Source organism: Ambystoma mexicanum, chromosome 9 (assembly GCF_040938575.1).
Source record: "Ambystoma mexicanum isolate Mex_15411 chromosome 9, UKY_AmexF1_1, whole genome shotgun sequence".
Taxonomy (NCBI): Eukaryota; Metazoa; Chordata; class Amphibia; order Caudata; family Ambystomatidae; genus Ambystoma; species Ambystoma mexicanum.
The window spans coordinates 692896489-692917012 of NC_090931.1; the positions used below are offsets into that span (position 1 = coordinate 692896489).

At 48.8% G+C, this 20524-nt stretch overlaps 1 long non-coding RNA gene across 1 annotated transcript in view; it reads left to right on the plus strand.

Moving 5' to 3' along the window:
• The window catches only part of LOC138488522 (uncharacterized), a 42502-nt gene extending 22190 nt beyond the window's left edge, over window positions 1-20312 (plus strand). The window contains exons 3-4 of the long non-coding RNA XR_011274677.1: window positions 16281-16466; window positions 17554-20312. This is a non-coding gene — a long non-coding RNA (uncharacterized lncRNA). The remainder of the gene's footprint in view (window positions 1-16280; window positions 16467-17553) is intronic.
• The last annotated feature ends 212 nt before the right edge of the window (window positions 20313-20524 follow it).

The following is a 20524-nucleotide window of genomic DNA, read 5'->3' on the forward strand; positions in this document are numbered from 1 at the left end:
AACGTCTTTAAGGAGGACGAACACTCTTTCTGCCTTTACTGCCTTCATGAGGACAAAACGCACGTGGAGAAGGACTGCGCGTTTTGCGGCAACATGTCGGAACGGACCATGAAGGACCGTCATCAACGTCTCGCCAACTGGCTGGAGGGTAAGAGCCCGTCTGGCGAGAAGAAGAAGAAACCCGAGCGGTCTTCTAAGACCTTTGAGGGCGCCCCGGCGACGGGGGCCCAACATAAGGCCAAGCACCGCGAGTCCGCTGGCACCGGGAGCGCCGAACGGTCGGGCTCTACGGGCGCCAGGCAGGGCGCACCCTCCCCGGCACCATCAACCACGAGCCAACGCTCTGGGTCGGGTAAGAGGAAGGCCGAGCACCCGGCGAAGCTCCTGGAGAGGCCCCGGTCGAGCTCTAAGGCAGAGGAGGAGCGTGGCAGTGCCCCCTCCCTCAAGGATAAGGCGGTGAGCGCACCTAAGGTGGTGAAGGCCTTGATCCATCCGACCAAGCCCTCTATCGAAACGGTCGCGGCGGCCCTGGCTCAGCCTGTGGAGGCTGCACCAGTGGTGGCGACCTCAGGGCCCAGAATCTCCCTGCCTCCTCGGAGGGAGTCTTCTTTTGTGCCCATCGATAGGACCCCCATGAAACCCTCCGTGGGGAAGAAGAAGGGGGGGCAGGGCGTCGTCGTAGATTCGGCCTCAACCTCAGAAGAGGAGCTGATCGAGGTCTTAAGCCACGGCCTAGGCGTGGAACAAGGCCAGCCCGTCGGAATGGACCCCGACGCAGGTGACGACGACGACATCGTCGAGGATACCGACGGGGCCCCTGCTCGCCCGTCGGATTCCCCTCTGCCAGCGCCGCAAGACAACTCGGCGGCCATTTTGTTGGCCATACAGTCCTTATGCACCGAGATAAGGACGAGGCTACCGTTACCGACGGAGGAACCTCTCCCGTCGGGGGATCCAGAACCGGGACCTTCTGGTGTTCCCCCCCCCCCCCTACCAAGAAAAGAAGGATCCATCCACCACCTCCCTTTCAACCGTCGCGCCCCGTCCAGCCCTCCTCCCCGTCCACCCGAGGGGATGATACGGGGACTGACACGGCAGCGACGGGTACGGACGACGAGGCATACAACGAGGATTTTCCGTCGTCGCCTCCCACCAGGGCTTCTCCGCCCGACGAGATCGGATCTTTCCACTCCATGATCTCCAGGGCTTCCGAGCTTTTCCAACTCTGCCCTGAGGAGAAGAAAAAGGAAGGCTTCCTTTATCAGCGGCGCGAGGCCAAGAGGAAGACGGTCCTCGCAGTGCCTCTGTTGGACGACATTTGGGATGAGGGCCTTTCCCTCCTCAAGAACCCTTCCACGACGCCAGCTAGAAGAGACCGGTACGAGAAAAAGTACCGGGTCCCGGACACGGCCCCCCTATGTCTCCGGGCGCAGCCTACCCCGGACTCCGTCGTCTCCGCGGCAGCCAGGAAGAAAGCGGGGGGGGGTGCGGCCTCCACATCGACTTCCCCGCCAGACGGCGAGGGAAAGAAATTGGATGCTATGGGACGTAGAGTCATCTCGTCGGCAGCGACGACGATTAAAGCGGCCAACGCCTTGGCTATCGTGGCTCGCTACGACAGGGAGCTCTGGTACAAGATAGCTCCCCTGCTGGATTTTCTGCCGGACGACAAGAGGGCGGAGGCCCTTGAGATCCTGCAGGAAGGTGAAGTGGCTTCGGACCACGCCATCACCGCGGCGACGGACATCGCCGACACTGGGTTCCGCCAGCTGGGCAACGGCGTTTGCCTTCGACGTCGTGGATGGCTCAAAGCTACGGACTTTCGGCAGGACGTCCAGACCAGAGTCCTGGACATGCCCTTCGACGGGAACAACCTGTTTGGGAAGACAGTGGACGATTCCCTTCAGGCCATCAAGGCGGATACTGAGACGGCCCGGGCCCTTGGAGTCCTGCAGCAACGACGGACGCCCTTTCGGAGCGGCGGAGGCAAGGGCGCCTCCAAAGGTTCCGGCGGCGGTTTCGCTTCCTACCGTCAAGCGGCCCGCTCGTCGTCGCAAGAGGCCTACAGAGGACGAGGCAAGTCTAGCGGACCCCGCCGTCGTCGCCAAGGAGGTCAAGGCGGCAAGGCCGCGTCCAAGCAGGATTGAACCGGCCGTGGGGTCGGGCCCCCACCGAAGCACCCCGGTGGGAGGCCGGCTGGCGGGCTTCGTCAGCGTGTGGGAGTCCATCTCCACCGACCGTTGGGTGCTGGACGCCCTGGCCCGGGGCCACGCGCTCGAGTTTCAAAGAAGGTGCCCGCGCGTCCCCCCCGTGGCCAGGAAAGAACTTCACGTCCCTCAACTTCTCCTGGAGGTAAAGGCGATGCTCAGAAAGGGCGCCATCGAACTCGTCCCAAAGAGGCTTCGGGGCTCCGGAGTCTACTCGCGATACTTCCTCGTGAAGAAGAAGACGGGAGGATGGCGCCCCATCCTAGACCTGCGACGGCTGAACAAGTTCATCAAGGCGCAGAAGTTCCGGATGGTCACCCTCCAGCACGTCCTGGGTCAACTGGAGGAAGGAGACTTCCTATCGTCGTTGGATTTGGAGGATGCCTACTTCCACATTCCCATCCTAAAGGGGCACCGAAAATTCCTCAGGTTCGTGGTCCAAGGGCGTCATTACCAGTTCAAAGCCCTTCCCTTCGGACTACGGTCGGCACCCAGGGTATTCACCAAGTGCCTCGCACCGGTGGCGGCGCAGCTGCGCCGCGAGGGGATTCACGTCTACCCCTACCTGGACGACTGGCTCATCCGCGCCAAGACGAGGGAGCTCGCCGTGGTCCACACGGCAAGGACCGTCCAACTCCTCACGGACCTGGGATTCTCCGTGAACTACGCCAAATCCCACCTGGTGCCCGCGCAAGTCGCACTGTTTCTGGGAGCGAGGCTCGACACAGTGTCCCTTCTGGCCTCCCCGTCGGAGGAGAGGACCAGGACCATCTTGGGCAAGGTGCAACGGATGTTGGTGGCCGACGCGGCCAAAGTGAGGTCCATCAAGTCCCTCCTCGGGATGATGTCTTCCTGCATCTACCTCATTCCCATGTGCAGGCTCCGGATGCGCCCGTTGCAAGAATTCCTGGATGCGCGCTGGATCCAGACGACGGGCAGCTTCGAGGAAAGGATCAAGCTCGACGAGAGTTTCCGACGAGCGATACGGTGGTGGGGCACCCGCGCGCATCTGACGGCGGGCATGGACTTCCAGACCCCAGCCCACCAGGAGACTGTGACCACGGATGCCTCCCTGGAAGGGTGGGGAGCGCACACCGAAAATCTGCACGCGAGGGGACTCTGGCTCCCGACGGAGAAGTCCCTGCATATCAACGTCCTGGAGCTCCGTGCAGTGTTTTGGGCCCTCAGGTCCTTCCTTCCGTCCCTCAAGGGCAAGGTGGTGAGGATCTTCACCGACAACACCACCACCATGTTTTACATCAGGAAACAGGGCGGAACCAGGTCCCCAGCGCTGTCCAAGGAGGCGCAGGACCTGTGGCATTGGGCCGTCGCCCAAGGGATTTTTCTGGTGCCGTTTCATCTGGCAGGGATAAAAAACACCATCGCCGACTCACTCAGCAGGGAGCTGCGCTCGTGCCACGAGTGGGAACTACGGCAGGATCTGGTGGATCGCCTCTTCCGACGGTGGGGCACAGCCCAGATCGACCTGTTCGCGACGGCGACGAACACCAAGTGCCGGAGGTTCGCCAGCAGGTTTCCCCAGACGAGGAGCATGGGCGATGCTTTCTCGTTCCCCTGGGAGGGCCTGTTCCTCTACGCGTTCCCTCCCTTGCCTCTGCTAATCCGGCTCGTCAACCAGCTCAAGAGGTCACGGTGCAGGATGATCCTCGTCGCACCTGCGTGGCCGAGGCAGATATGGTTCCCGGACCTTCTGGACTTGTCAGCGTCCCCGCCGATCAAGCTGCCGGCGGACGCGGATCTACTCTCCAGGGAAGGAGGCGCCATCCTCCACCACGACCCGGAGTCGCTGAACTTGCAGGCCTGGCTCCTGCAGCGCTAGAGTTTGGAGGATACGACATACCGGCCGATTGCAGAGAGGTTCTTGCAAAGGCCAGGGCGTCCTCGACTCTTAAATGCTACGGACACAAATGGAAGAGGTTCTCTGTCTGGTGCCACGCACAGAAGATTAACCCTCTACGGATTACGGCTCCCCAAGTACTGCCGTACCTGCTGACGCTGGCCAAAGCTGGTCTGGCACACGCGTCCATCAAGATTCATCTTGCTGCGATCTCCCGTTACACCAGAACCACGGGCGGACGTCCTTGTGGTCTCATCGTCTGGTGAAAGAGTTCATGAAGGGACTGTTCAGATCGTTCCCGCCGGTGAAGGCTCCGGCCCCGGCGTGGGAGCTCAACGTGGTGCTGACCAAGCTCATGGGACCTCCGTTCGAGCCTCTGCACTCGGCCCCGTTGAAGTTTCTATCGTGGAAAACAGCTTTTCTTGTGGCCATCACCTCCGCACGACGAGTGGGAGAGATCCAGGCCCTTTCCTGCAAGGCCCCGTACTTGACTTTCCACGACACGAGGGTAGTGCTCAGGACGCACCCCTCCTTCATGCCCAAGGTACCGTCGGACTTCCATCTCAACGAACCCTTGGTGTTACCTGTGTTCTTCCCGTCGCCTTCGTCGCCGGCTGAGAGGACTTTGCACTCGCTGGATGTAGCTAGAGCGCTGAAGTTCTACGTGGACCGCACAAAGGGTTTTCGGAAGACGTCACAACTCTTTGTGAACTTTGGACCTGTCAATCAGGGGAAGGCTCTCTCGAAGGCTTCCATCTCCAGATGGCTCTCCGGCTGTATCATGTGCTGTCACCGGTTGGCAAACCGACCGCTGCCTGGCCGTCCGAGAGCCCATTCCACCAGAGCGATCGCAGCTACCACGGCGTTCCTATCTGGTGTTCCCCTGCTGGACATATGCAGGGCTGCTACGTGGAGGTCGACGCACACCTTCACAAAATTCTACTGCGTCGACCGGGATTCCAGGGAGGAGTCCAGGGTCGGCCAAGCAGTGCTGCGCAACCTGTTCGCCTGAGGTGAGCCTGGTGAGGAGGTAAGATGCTTAATGTTGAGTTGATGTGATGCTTAATGTTGAGCCTTTGCCACCTCCCGTGGTTGTGCATGTGTGTACTGCTATGTATTCTTTATTCATGAGCATGTGAATCCATGCCAGACCCCATGCTGGAGAAGGAACAAGTTACTTACCTGTAACTGTTGTTCTCCAGCATGGGTCTGGCATGGATTCACATGCGAACCCTCCCGCCTACCCCTCTGCGGCTCTTCACTTGGTCATACTGCCACTTCACGTGCTTCCAAATCTGAAGATGGCTGCCAGAGGCGGTGCTTAGGTAGAGGGCAGTCATTGGCTGTGGTCAGTATGACGCAGAGACCAGTGATTGGTTATTACTACGAAAGACAGATCAGAAACGAAACTGATACTGGTTTTTTCTTTACCGAGGATTCCCGGCCTGACGACGGGGAATATTCATGAGCATGTGAATCCATGCCAGACCCATGCTGGAGAACAACAGTTACAGGTAAGTAACTTGTTCCTTCAGTGTGAATGGGCTGGTTCCCAGTAGACGAGAGGACCTTTTTGCCTTTCCAGGTCAGAGGGCTGTTTCTCTAATGGGAAATAGCCTTCTCAGTATGAGTGGGCTAGTTACCATCATTATGCAGGACTTGGCCACTAGGGGGCAAAAAAGGGCCATTTCTCTAATGGGAACTAGCCCACTCACACTGAAGCAGCTATTTCCCATCTGAGAAATGGTCCGTTTCTCGGATGGGAACTAGTATCAACCGAAGTGGTTTATGGCCGTGCCGCACACGCTGAGGGGATTTCAGGGCAGATTCGGCTGCCGGCATCTTCACCCTTATCCAATGGTGGAAATTGAAAACATTTGGTGGGGGGGTCCCACAAGGGCCGGGGTGGGGCAGAGTTGAAAGGGCGGTGCCCAAAGAGGCGGGGTTTGGGGAGTGGAGCTGGCAGTTGACCTCCGATCAAAGGAAATGTCCAAAATAATGGTTTCAATTTCAATAATAGTACAATTTCTTTCATGCTGCTTCTTTAACAAACTATATATCAATTCCACTTTAAACCACTTCCATGGCACTGGCGATGAGTTACTTCACTATGCGAATAATAGTTTTGACCAGTGTTGCTGAGTAAATATTCTTTAAAATGCACAATTTGCATCCCATTGTATTAAAAAACTCCCCCCTTGGGTACTATACAAACATGGTCAGAAAAGAAATGAATTTCCGTTTACAACTATGGGCCACTTTTTCATTGGTGCCCGAAACAATTTTATGGCCCACTCTGACCCGCACTTGTACGAGGGAGCAAACCGTACCAACCATCTGTGCACCTAAACTGCCAACAGCAATGGTAGTCTACACTGTGATCTGAGCTCATACAGAGGATTATTTTAAGCAGACTGTTAAAGAATCACTAAAAGGAGCAATTACTCTAGCTAATGGTGAAAGAGCAGATAATCTGTGGGGAAATCCTTGTTTAAACTGAGGGATTGTCCTGCAACCTCATTCGTAAAACCTGCTGATTTCTGTTCGCCATAAGCAATGTTTTCTTTTACTTGAACCACCCCCAGCACAGCTCCTGCAGCTCACCTCTGAAAGCAGTTGGGTGGCTGCATCGTGTGGGATAGTTTCAATGATAATAGGGGTATTTATTTATTCATGCAATGTTTGACGGCTGCCTGTATGTATATTTTTTTATGCATAAATGAATACTGTGGGTCCATGTATCTGACAAACACTGCATAAATAAACTGGGTCGTGGCTGAGGACTGTAACTTCCTCTGGTGACCCTGTGCACCCTGCACGGTGTCACCAGAGGAAGTTAGTTTGCTTTTCCTGCAGCTGTGACTTGTATCAAAGTCCTGCTGTGTACACCTAGGGGGGCGGAGCCATCAGCACGCTCATGGCAGCAATAAGCTGCCCCGCCCCCCCTACTCTGCCGCTGCGGGCGCTTTCTTTTCTTTCTTTTTTTTTCCAAGTAACCCAGCGCAGAGCATGGGTTTGGGGTTTGTGGCGGCTGACTGGCCGGATCCCGCGATCCGGCTACACATCTGGTGGCCAGATCTCGTATCTGACGAGAGCAGGCCCAATGACCAGTGCTGCCGTTATCTGCGCAACACAGCTTTCACTGTTATAACAGCAGTGAGCTCACTACGACAGCATGCTGTTCCCTTGGTATGATTTCTGTAACTTTACTGCCTTTACGAGGTGAGGGGTTATGAACATTGCAGGGAGATGTGCCTGACTTTACCGCTCAGTGCTGCAAGGCAGTGCATTGAGCTGTACCGGCTAGAGTCTGTACCACAAGATGTCTCTTGACCCTCCCCCCTGCACCATATTTCATTATAGGACCAACTTCCTTCATTTCCCTGCGACTTCCTTGATTTACCTGCGTTGTCTCGCTGACTAGGTTCCTGCATGTTGCTTTGCTAGTATACAGTGAAAATGCAAACTCCTATGTGGTCTTGCCAACAAGATAACCATGATTATTTAGCCCTAAAAAATAGCCATACTGTAGGCAGAGGTCATCAATCTGTGGAGCGTGTGATCCAGGACAGCGAGAAAAGAGAAAATACATGCTCAGTCAGTGCAACGTGATGAGGGCGTGGGAAATAAATGCAGCCTGGACGTGCTCTTTCCTGAATTTGGATGGCGTGTCCACGCTGCGTTGTTGCTTCCTGCTGGTGACGCCAGCGTCTTATTGCCTGGTAAGGGATGCCGCTTCTCGGCTCAGACCGCCACACCACAGTTGGACGGAGTGCCGGGGAGCAAGCGTTTCATGCCTTTGTCGGTCCCTCTGCTTCCCTCTCCCCCTTTGGACCCACGAAGACTAACGCGTGGGGAAAGGTGAACAGGGGGGCTGGATCACTGCAATGCTGGTTGCCCCTGGACCCCTCTCCCTCTGTGCCCCCACCTTGCTTGGCCATAGGGGAAGAAGAGGCGAGCGGCGACGGAAGCGCGCATTGCCAGTGTTGTATGATGTCCAGCTCCCCTACAGCAGATTGCTGGGCTCTCCAGCAATCTGCCGTGGGGTAGCCAGATCTTGTACAACACCGGTCCCCCCTGCTTTGGCTGTCCCTCTGCCTAGTCACCCCTCTGGTCCATGGGACATCGCTGGCCGGGTCTCGGGACCTGGCTGCCTCAGCCATGACCAGGCTTTATCAAGCCCCCCAGCTTTGCAGAGCGAAGCTGGGGACTCGGTGACCTAATCTAAGCAGGGCTCCTTTCCCCAGCCGTCACTCACGCATTTCCTGGCTCTGTTTGCTCATCCCGTTTGATTTCCGTGGTGTCCCTTTCAGGACAGAAAAAACAATGGGCCATGAACATCACTGTGGCGGGGAGGGGTGTGGTCACTGTGAAAGCAGGCATTCTAGATGCTGGACACATTATTGTTCAAATGTGCGTTTTACACATTCAAAGGAAAAAAGTAATTTCCAAACTCAAAAACGCTGCTGAAACTTGCGTTCACTAGTTTTCTTTGAGATGTATTTTTTTTTTTTTCCCTCTCTGTGCACCACACCACTACAATTTGTGTGCCCTTTGCTTTGTGTTTTATCACAGGTTATATTCATAAAGATGTTATGTTTACAAATAAATGCTTCCAATGTGCTGACAGCAGTTATTAGGAAATTAACCTGGGTTCATGAGTGCCAAACAGAGGCAGAAATACCCCCAACCCATCCCTTGGCCAAACACATTTTATAGCACTTCTTTTTTTTATAAGTAATTGCAAAAAGCCCTATCGATTAACAAGTATTGCATGTTTTTTGTTTTTATTGTTTTGGTTAAATTCAACCTTAAACACAGTCTCAGCAATGGTCTGTCAACCTGCTGAGCTACCCTCGGAGCCATCTACTATAGAGCAAGTTTATGCATCCCATGATATACTAAAATCACTGCATTACCAACAGTACATTGGTGCACCGCTGCCATAGAAGTGATTTAAAGTGGAATTAATGTATATCATCCTGCTGTGGGTGCCAGGCCTTCGCCTGCATGTGGCATTATATGTTGCAGAGAAGCCAGGGGCCCTCGTGTCTGGCATGGCAGCCGCGGCAGTCTGCTGCTATGTCAGCGCTGTCGCCTAACTGCAGTATAAGCTACATGGCTATTACTCGATGTTTCCGAAAGTTGGCTCGGTGAGTTAAGAAATACTGTGTTGTATTCTATGTAAGATATGTAGATGAATGATTTTAATCCCAGCAGGCTGGACTTCACAACTGTTACGGGTAACCTATAACAAGCTGATGCTCTTTCGCTCGCTATATTATTTTGTTTTGTCTCGGAGTATGAGTCACGTTTTCAGGTATGTGCTCTTGACTGCTCTCTACTAGCTGGGGTGGACTGGCCTATAGGGAACTTCTGGAGATTTCCCGGTTGGACCCTGCACCCTATGTCCCTTTTGTGTGCGGGGGAGGATGTGTGCCGACTGGCAGGGTGTAGTGCGCACATATTGGTACGGTCAATCTGGTACGTTTATAATTTTTTTATTGTACTTTTTCAATTGCAGGAACACAAATTGGCTTAATCATCCCATCTTGGACAGCAAAGTCCCCAGCAGCAATGGCACCATAAAAACATCTGCATTAGGACTTTCCGACGGAAAGAATGTTTTTTTAAAAAACTGTATTTTGCTGTGGGTGATGGTGGGGTAATTTTAAAGGTATCGTAGGAGTCGCAATCAGGGATTTCAATCAGGGATTTCAAACCTATTTCTCATGTCCAGTTTGGGGCGGTACTGAAAGTTCACGTCTCATGTGGGAGTTGCATTTACAGTGCACTCTCCTGGTTTCCCAGCGTTATGTCCTGCTTACTAGCTGATGCTTAACACCCAAGAGCTGGTTTTAACCCCTGCTCATTTGTGGAGTCTCAGGTAGACCCATGTATCCTTGACTAACTGATTTCATTGCAGCAGCATCGCTCCAAGCGTCGGTGTTAACCTAACCACCTGTGTCCCAGCAAGAAAAATCCAGTGAAGCACTTGACCCAGTCACGCAGGCAAGTAAGGATTTCTTCTCCTTATGTAATATTGGTTGAATAGAAGTGCTGAAGGTTTATATCGGCCCTGTGCAATGTGCATCCAGGTGTGGTTTTCTCCGCCCTGTGGCCTAGTCCAGGACCACACTTTAACAAAAAATTTGAGCTAGAACTTCACGATCTGAACAGGGAATCTTCTCTGAGACTTGTATCAATGTGGTGTTGCATTTCTGACCCATTACTGCTGAGTTTGTTTTTCCCCCAAGCTGTTAACATGGTTTTGATTCCCTCCCCACCCCCCCCCAGCCTTTTCACGTGGTTAGTTTTAAATCTTACGTGGTGTTTATTTAAATCTTTTAAAGCATTTTTCATTTTTGAAAACTTTAAATGATCTTTAAAAAATAACGTGACATAAATTAACGTGGGGGGTTTGCAATGTTTTCAGAGTCGGGCTCCTTTTTTAGATGGATCATTGGTACGAAGTGAAGAAAATATCTTTTTCACTGTACCGATTGGGGGGGGGGGGTCGGTTTAGGAAGACTGCTCTGAGCGGACAAGTATGAACGATCATACTTGTCAAACCCCTGTCACACATGAGTGCATGCAGGGGCTGACGGGCGCTGTGAGACCCAGCAGAGTCGTCACAGGAGGTAGAGGTGTGTTTTGGACTGTGTGCGCGCATGTGGGTAAGATGCGTGTGTTGGGGGAGGGAAATTAGGGGTTCGTGGGTCCCCCCTGATTGACGAGTTGATGAGCGGGTGGGGAAGGAGGGGGGGCAGTATGTGAATTCCACACTTTAAAGTCAATACAAAAACGGCAAGGAAAAAAGTCTTTTTTTTTGTGTTTGGGCTTTAAAATGCAGAAATAACATAGAACTGGTTAGTTTCCTAGTGGCCAAAGGTGGTAGGAACCTCAAACGAAAAGCGGAAGCAGAGGTGGAAACGGACACGAGCAATGCAAAAACACAGAAATATGTCTTATTTGCGTTTTGGGTTCACATGGATCACAGTTGCTGACAAGTTAAGCTGCAACGTGTGGTTTGTGGCGCTACGTTAGCAAGCCTGAAGCCAACACTTAAGGCGCATTTGGAAACAATACCTTAGCAAAAAAGACCATGGATTTGTTTGTACGGCAGCTACAAGTCATACACAAGCAAAAGACACTGTTAAAACGTGGCCTCAGTACCTGCAAATGCTTTGGAATCGTCTTACCACATTATCTGGGGGGGCCCCTTTACAGATGCTGAGAGTAATTCTGCCAAAATTCTCACTGTCAACCGGGTAATGCTTAGTGATGGTGCAGCAGAGAAATGCAAAAGTATCTTTGTCTGACACCACAATTTTCCGCCGCATCACTGACCTGTCCTCTTATCAGTACAGAATTGATATCGTACTTGAAATATTGGAGAAATATTTTGTAAACCAATTCAGGGCAGAGCAACTGCAACTATAGTCATTGACATTGTTAACTACTTCCTGTTCCCACTCCCTAATGTGGGAGGCGTGTGTTGGTATTTGCTTGAATGGTGCTCCTTCAATGTCTGGTGGTAGAACTGGGTTAAAAGCAATAGTGTTGCTAGTAGCTCCACATATATTGTGGACACACACACTGTGTGATCCCGGGGAAGCTTTGCCTTTGTGCAATATGGGGAATGGACTCTCGGAGGTTCTGACTTTTTTTTTTGTAAAGCTTGTGCATTTTATTAAGGTGCACCGCACAAGCGCCCATCTGTTTGCTACATTATGTGCAGAAATGGGAGCTGAACATGACGCGGAGGCCAGGTTGCTCTCCAGGGGGAAAGGTTTTAAATTGTGTTTAGGAACTCTGGAACCAAGTGAGACGCTTTCTCCTGGGTTTAGACCAGACGAAAGAAGAGCCTCTTTGTGATTCACACTGGCTTGCATGGGCGTAATTTTAGGGGGGGGAGGGGTGTTAGCCCCCCCCAACTTTAGTGGCACACCATTTTGTGCCCATTCATTTGGTTGGGCACCTTTTTTTTCAGACGTCATGTTTCCCCACCCCAACATTTTCAGCAAAGTTACTCCACTGCTGGCTTGTACTGTTAGCTTACTACGGTGACCTCTTTGAAAAGCTACATTTTCTAAACCTCTCCCTGCAAGGCACAGTAAAGAAAGCACATCATTGGCTATGAACGCAAAAATGTCAGCATTTAAGAAGAAGTTGGAGCTTTGGAGGAGGGTTAATGTCTGCATTCTGACGCGTTTCATTATTAGCAGATGCTCTTGAGGAGGTGGAGTATGATCTTTTCATGTGTTGCTGAACTAATGGGAAACCCTCTCAGAACCGCTCTCAAAAGTACTTTCCAGAGGACAATTGTAGCATAAATGACTGAGTGGTTAATGGAACTTCAAAGTGAACGCCTACTGGAGAGTCAATTAAAAAAATTGTCCTTGGGTGGATTTTGGCAAAATGCTGTTTACTCCTTTTATCCAAATGCAGTCAATGTACTGTTACCTTTCAGCACCTTGTACCTTTGCAAGATTGAATTTTCAACTTTTGCAGCCCTAAATACTAAATAAAGCCAACCACAGGTTATTGCAAAAATTGAACCCAATAGTGATGGATGGCTGGCTGTTGAAAGGCAGGCCCACCCTTCACACTAGCTCTCCAGTATGCCACTGTCCAAGTTGCAAGTGACTGCTTTTATAGTAATCAAGTTTTTGTACTTAAGTGTGTCCTACGTTACTCTTTGAAATAAATATCCAACGCTACTTTTAGTTGCATACCCTGTAGCAAAAAATTCTGAACGCTGCATTTACAAATATTTGCCTTCTAATTAATTTGAGTTATTGCAAGCAATGATTTTGAAAGAATGTTGTTTGGCACCCACACCTCCATTCTACACCAGAGAAACATTTTGGAGTCCATGTGGATAGAGGGGCCCAAGCCAGGTACCTTTTTGTTAGGGAGGGCTTGGAGGTCAAACAAGTTTGAAGACCACTGCCTGTAGAGTGACTATCTTGTTATCAAGAAAATGTTATAAAAAAGGCAAAAAACCTAATTGCTGTCTTGCTGGCACAGCTATATGTTAACATATATTTTGATTGCTAGTTTGGATGAGCACTTCTCCTCCCTGGTCCCTAGGGGACAGTGCACATGTGGGCTTAAACGGCAGAAGCTTAATGTACTAAACAAACCTTTGCAAAATCCCTAGTTGCTTTAAAGTGGGCCATTATCCACGTGCTTGCTGTGCCCGGCGTTGCTACGTGTCCGGTGCATATACAACTCGTACACATGACCGCACCTTCAGTGGGCAGGAGCAAAATCATTATGGTGCTTTACTGGGAAGGAAAGAGCTGCACGGACCCAGCGATACTCAAGATTTGACTCTTGTCGTCTGCTTAAGAACATTGCGGTGTCGCATATCCCCTGTGAGAATGTGTCTCTTGTATATAGAGGGGACAATGCTTGTAATTTTCAGTAAGTTGCCCAGACAGCTGCATGCCAGTGCACAGACACCCGCTGGCATAGATTTCCCTTGTGTGGGGATTGTTGATGTGTGGCTTGTGCGAAGCGTGTGTGACTTTCGCAGCATCTTTAATATTGCAAATGTGTCCAGTGGCAACGTTTTGTTTGGCTAGCATGAAGGCTGGCTATGTTTTGAAGTGTGTGGCAGGCTGAGCAGTAGTCTCAGGCTGGGGATGGTTGAAACGCCCTGATGAATGAGTTCTTTGATTCCTGCGTTCCTCCTTCTGGTGGCACATGATGCTTTGGGCTTAGATTTGCTTTTGTGATTCGGGGCACAGAGAATGGTTGAAGATATTGGCCATCCAAACTCTCATGAAGAAGGGAGAGAAAGACTCCTCTAACCAACAGTGGCCAGATCCCCCCCCCCCCCCTCATCGATTTATTTCTCTTAGCAATGCTTGCAACCTGATCATTGCTTTCACTTAAGCATTGAACACCAGCCAACAAAAAGAAAGTGGCATCCGTTAATTGTCCAGCAACTGAATTTGCATTAATGGAGAGTTTCAACGCTCCCCACGCCCCCCTACACCCCCCATTCCGTTTCAAGCTGGGGAACATTGTTGAGATTTGTGTAATGTAAAAAGTGTACAGGGCAGGTACTCTTGTGAAGTTCAAGGTCAAAGCACCCCTAAAGAGGTTCTGTAAAGCTGCCCCCCCCCCCTAAAAAGTGAACTGTCTAGCATTCAAAGTCTCATTTTATATTGTAATGCTTTTGAATATTATTTTTTCACTGCTGGAAGTTACGGATGCTATACCCGTGATGCAGAGCTTTTTATGCCATTTATTTTAAAGGACACATAGATGGCTTGTTCACCCCCGTTTTCCGTTGCCTTTTCGGTTCACAGTAGGGCTAGTTGTGCCAGCCTTTATGCGCAGGGAACCGCGTTCTAATTCCCCTCATGACTCATGCTCTACTCGTCTACGTTTTAATTTGTTCAACACTTTGGGGAAATTGCTACATGATTTAATATATACAAATGTAAGTTTCAGGGACTCTGGATTACTGCATGTTCTAGTTATGTCACATTCTCTATACGGTTGATAGGTACCCGGAGGGATTTTATTGCCCCTTCAATGCGTGCGTTTGTTTTTTTTCCAACCACTTGACCTCAGCAGTTAATTGAAGATAGTTTGCCTGTAAACATTATTGAATGCTTGCTAGGGATAGTGATCCCTGTCATTAATTTAGAACCTTTCTTTTTTGATCATTGTTTATGATGATCTGGGGTGAATGATTTTTATCTAATGATGGGACCAGTTCATTCTCGTTAGATGATGTTGAGCTATTTTCTTGCTTGTCTGGATTTTTCACCAGCCTTGTATATCGGGACTGGTGCGGTAGCGGGAATTTTCTGACCTGGGTGTGAAAGGAGTGCTGTGAATTGCTTTGCTATTTGAAAGTGGGAGGTCACTTTATTCCCTTAACCCCTTAAGGGAGAGGTATCTTGTCCTTGGGATTACCTCCCTGTTGCCAAGGACGAGATACCGCATCCTTGGCACACAAGGGGTTAATGAAACGGAAAACATTAGAAGGCATTGAATGGCGAAATACCAAAATCACCAAAAAAGGCCTTGGCACTGGGGGGGAAAAACCATGGCAGTTAAAAGGTTCAGGCAGTGGTCGTCGAGCCTTTTTATGCGGAGCCCCCATACCCCCATGAGTAAAATAATTTCTGCCCCTGCCACAAATTCTTATATTTTCTATTAAAAAGTCACCATAATCCTTCAAGCCCCCCCACCAACTGGCATCCTTTGGGCCCCCCAGTTTGAAGGCCTCTGCCATAAGTAGCCCTAGCTGTGTCAGCATACGGACACCCCCTTTTCATAGGTGGCGCGACTCCTTCCCAGTTCCACACAATGACTGTTATACGGATCAGGCTGATTGCTTTCAAACCATTGCCAAATAGGGGATAAATGCTCCTACTGGCTGCCCCTCTGGCTTTAATGCTGTTGCTGCTCCAATGCCCCCACAATGTTCCACACATAGTCCATGCCTTCTTCAGATAGGTGCACCCGACCCTCTACGTAATAGGTTATCTACATGTATCCAGCTGTGGTGCTGGATACATGTGTGAGAAACCATGCCTCTGCAAAGTTTACCCATGGCTTGGTTTACTTTTTTGCAGGATTTTTCCACTGCTATGAGCGCTGCACTAGTTCAGCTGTAGTGCATGATTTATTGCACATTAGCGATGCTTATGGGGGTCGGGGGACTTGTGACCCTTCTGGAGGATAGTGCCTGGCTCATATTAGCAAAGGCCTTTTTGCTAACGTGTAATATTTACTTTTTGTTCCCCCCAGTAAAGATCACTTTGGTCATGGGTTCTGTTGCTGCATACCCTCCTATTTCCTGTACATGTTGCTGTCTGCAAGGTGGGGCTCTCTATGGTTGATATTTACATTTAAGAAACTGAAGCATGTTTGTCTTTTAAAGGACACACACAAAATGACTGCAGCATTTTACGTACAAGAGCTCTGCAGTTAAGAACGTATTGCCTCTCCAGAACACACACCTCTAAATTTACAAACCGATGCAACTAGTTAAAGCCACAATGGGTGGAAGTCTTGGAGGAAGTTAACCAAGCACCAAGAGACGCTTCACTCATAAATCGGGACACATCAGGCAGGAACATCCATAGCAAGCCCACTATAAATTAATGGTTTTGGGTACAGACCTGGTTCACAAATACTTGGCACATACTAAATTTACATACATATTTTATTTCTTCTTTTAGACAATAACTCAAATCATCATGGCACTCTGATTCAGACAATTCTCTGTGTATTTGAAAGGATGAGGAATTTGAGCCTTTGCAATTCCTGGTGAAGTTAATTGGAAATTGCTGATAGAGGGTATCGATGAAAGTAGAAGAGAAATACGTGAAGGAAAGGATTTCAAGGAGTCATGTTTTTCTAGTTAGGTAAGCAATGTATTTTTATTTTTGTTTTTGTTCATCTATTTGATGTTTGGGGGAGGAGGGTACATCTGACGTCCCTATGTGGAGTCGTTCCCCTTTTTCACACATACAGATGAATGCTACACAATGCCTCCATCATTTACAGCATCTCTTTCCTCTAGAGTAACTATAGATGGTCTACTGATTTCTCTTATGTTATTGGCGAAGCGCTATGGGTTGAACGCCCTCGGGGACCGTAGTCCAGGTCAGAGTAAGTGTGCAGCTAAGACAGAGAATGGATTGCTATTGGCGAATCGCACTCTACCTCCTTAAAGTTAGGTATATAGTCTTTTAGAATGAAAGTAAAATAATATCATCAGGGTATTCATCTGTAGGTGAATTTATTCCCATAAAGTCAGCCGACACATGTTTCGACCATAGCCGTCTTCAAGTCCTTGAAATTGAACACTTTGCTATGGTGAGCAGGTTTGGAAGTTGATTGTGAAAATACCTTGAAACAATTTTCTGATAGTACTTGATGATTAAAGGGTTGAGTCCCGAGAGACCTGTCAATGGCTGGCGCGTTGTGCTAAGTCTTTAGTGGTGCTTGGACATCCTGGATTGGTTCCCCCAAATCAAAATTCCTAAACTATCTTTTTTAATATATATATGTTTTTATATATACACCTTAGATGCAATCCTGAAAATGTAGTCCACGGGTTGGGGGAGCTAATCTAGGATGTCCAAGGTAGAGCGCGATTCGCAAATACCAATCCGTTTTCTGTCCTATTCATTCAAGGTCTTTGTGTAGGCCTTGTGGAATTGGTGATGCAGCTCGCCACTATTTATAAATTATAGTGGTCACGGCGCACTCTCAGTGGTATGTACCCATACGCATTGTTATGTGTGCAGCTACACTGAGTTGTGGGTAGCTGCATGGGGAGGGAGGGAAAGCGCCAAGGAAAGCAAGAATAAGCAAAACTCCAAGGGGGGGGGGGGGCGGATAGGGTCACGCTTAAGGGGAGTCACCCCAGTGTACAGCTCCGGCAAAATGTTTGTTGTATTGGTAGTCACATTATGAAGTTTCAACTTGCCTTTTTCATACCCGCAGCCAAGAAACAGTATTACGACACAGGAAACATTTGATGAAATAACAAAGCTATAATTGAGGCATTAAAAAGAAAGGTAGAGGCGAAAAAGCAGCTACTGGTGGAATCTGGAAAAAGAAGATGCAGTGAAATTATATTGTAAAAGCTGATGGGTGAAAATGGACTATTCCAAAATGTATTAATGGCTGTTCACAAACGCTGGAAAACTTTTTTGGCAGGGATGGCTAGTGTTCTTCATTCCTTCCTCAGAACCTGCCTATTACTTCACCTGGACAATTGATAGACACAGCATTAAATCGGCAGATGTCTGTGTAATGTTTCAGTTCCCAGAGATGTAGCTGTGCAACAACTGCAAAATATTGGACTATAAAGTAACCCGTCAATTGTCTGCTACAAATGTTTTGTCGGACAGATCTAATTTGACAAGCTCAACTCTATCACCACATCATTTTAACAGTGTGTTCTTGTTACAGTATGACAGTATGACGGTCATGCCTGTTTGGACCATGAAGTGACACCTACACGTTACCACACACCTGTACAATCTTTCAGATTACGGTTTTATAAAAAAACAATAGAATTGGAACATCCCCACAACCAAGTTTGGTTGCTGCGTCAGCCACTGCTACTATTCTACAATGTAATTGTAGCTCACATGCTGCTCTGTGAAACTGAAGATGCAAGTGATCTTGTGTGTAGAACTATTATAGTTGATGTGGTGAATTTGTAGGTTGGTGCCAACTTGAAAATGGTACATGTTTCTGTGCTATTGGATTTCTGTTGGGGGTCAGCTAATGTTTTCTTGGGTGTGGTGAATGGTCGAACTAATTGCTAGCTGCTCATAGTGATATTGGGTGAAGTGATCGACAGTCTTGTCATGCAGGTAGACCTTCTGTTTAGGTCATTGAAAATGTTTATTTTAGTACAGTGATTTGTAATTGTGGGAGTTTATGGGTGTGATGCCATGTTAGCTAGAGGTGAGATATGAAATGAGGGAGTTTAGAGGTTGGTTTGTGACGTGGGGTGGATTTGTAGTTTTGTATACTAAATCAGCAAACCTTAGTTAATGACATTTGAGTGCTCTAGCAAAGATGGCAAGTAACGGCTGCAAATTCCATGTTTTCCAGTACACTATCCATAAGCCTAACCCTATAGTAATACCACCCATCTTACACACAAGGAATCAAAACCCTTTTCCTAAATCGTTTGAAAGCAACATCCTCCTGAAGTTGTCTGCAATAATCGTTCACAATTTCAAACCCATCCTAAAGTTATCACAGGGTCATCCTGGACTAATCCCCCACCTATCCTGAAGTTGTCATGGGGGTCATCCTGGAGTAATACAAGATCATCACTGGAAGTAATCAGAACTCTTGAAGTAGTTTCTGTGATGACTCTAGAGTCATCTCATTTGAATATTTGAGCCTATACACATACTTAAGGATGGTTTTGGATGATCTCCCTGAACTAGCCATGGATGACTCTAGGATGGAGTCGGCTGATGACTGAAGAATGATTCCAGGAAGATCTTCCTTTTTGACATGGGTAAGCTCGTCAAAAATTATTATTCCGTTTGTAAATCATAACATTGCTTGTTTACTCTTGGCTGCGTTTTAAGAACGCTGCAGCTGCACTTCTCATTTGACGCAGGCGATCGCGGAGGCTGGGCTAAAAAAAATAGCTGTTCGACTTTTGTATTAAACGGACAAGTAAAGACGCCACCACATATTTAAAATGCACTTCTACAATCACAAAGGCTCTGTTAATGCGCCGGTCACACCAGGCTTTTCGGTCGATATGGAGAAAAACACGAATTTTAGTTAAGCGACAACATTATTTTTCCCCTTAAAAAAAATATTGCGCCAGCCAATACATACGTAACTGCAAGAATTTTGTAAAAGTTCCGGTCAAAAAACACGCAAAAGATCTCAGGCCCAACGTATCGTTTGTATCCCCGGCCTAAAGTGGAGTAAGAGGCCGGTGGCCATGAGCCCGCCATCGGCCTGGCTTCCGCAAGCGAGCGCGGTGAGGCAGCCGGGGCCTAGCTCTCCTTACCTTCAAGCTGGGTGGATTTTTTTTCTTTTTCTTTTCCCCCCCCTAATTCCCTCTCCCCCCATCCCCCCTTTTCCTTTCCTTTAAGCTGACGGATACGAGGTGGACGGCTGCACACGGAACGGGGCTCTCCTGGCCTCTTGCCCCGGGATGGTGTTTATTTAGGGGTAAATGGACCCTTGCGGAGAAAATAAAAAGTGCAGAAGGTGGGTGAATATAAGGGGAATCCCTGAATACATTCTCCGGCGAGGGAGGTTGGGCTTTACTAAAGAGGAACCAGCAGCCTCCTACTACACCACTACAGGCACTGAGAGGACATAACACCAGAGAGCACTCCTCTGCCTTCCGAAACAACAACTTTCCTACCATCTTGGAGCTGCTGAAAAGTATTAAAATCCCAATATTTGATAAACTCAAAAAACAAATGTGTTCATGTGACTCAACTGAGCAGAAAGCCCCTTCAGTATGTATTCCATTTCTGTGGTTTGGGACCAAATATTCTTATTTTTTCCTTCCGCACAAAACTGTGCAGAGGGATGGTGTGGAAGACAAAAAAAAAAATCTCAATGGGTTCTTTCTGTCTTGTTTGTGATAGGTCACACAAAAAATACGTTTTACCAGTGCGATTTCAAGGAGACGTTAATTTCACTCGTAAGATTTACCTGTTGGAAGTACCATTAAAAAAAAATAAAATGTTTATTCAAAGTGTTCTGTGAGTATTTATTGGTATGGAGCATCATGCAGTGTTGTCTCCCGCTGCACTGGAAAGATGTCTTGCAGCAGTAGACTGAGGTTGCAAACTTTTAAATATGTGTCCATGTAACAAATCGAGATATTGAATCTATATAAACAACATGTTATTACATTGTGTCCCTTTTATTTGCCCCTTGCATGTAAAGGATTGGTAATTCTATCAAGTTT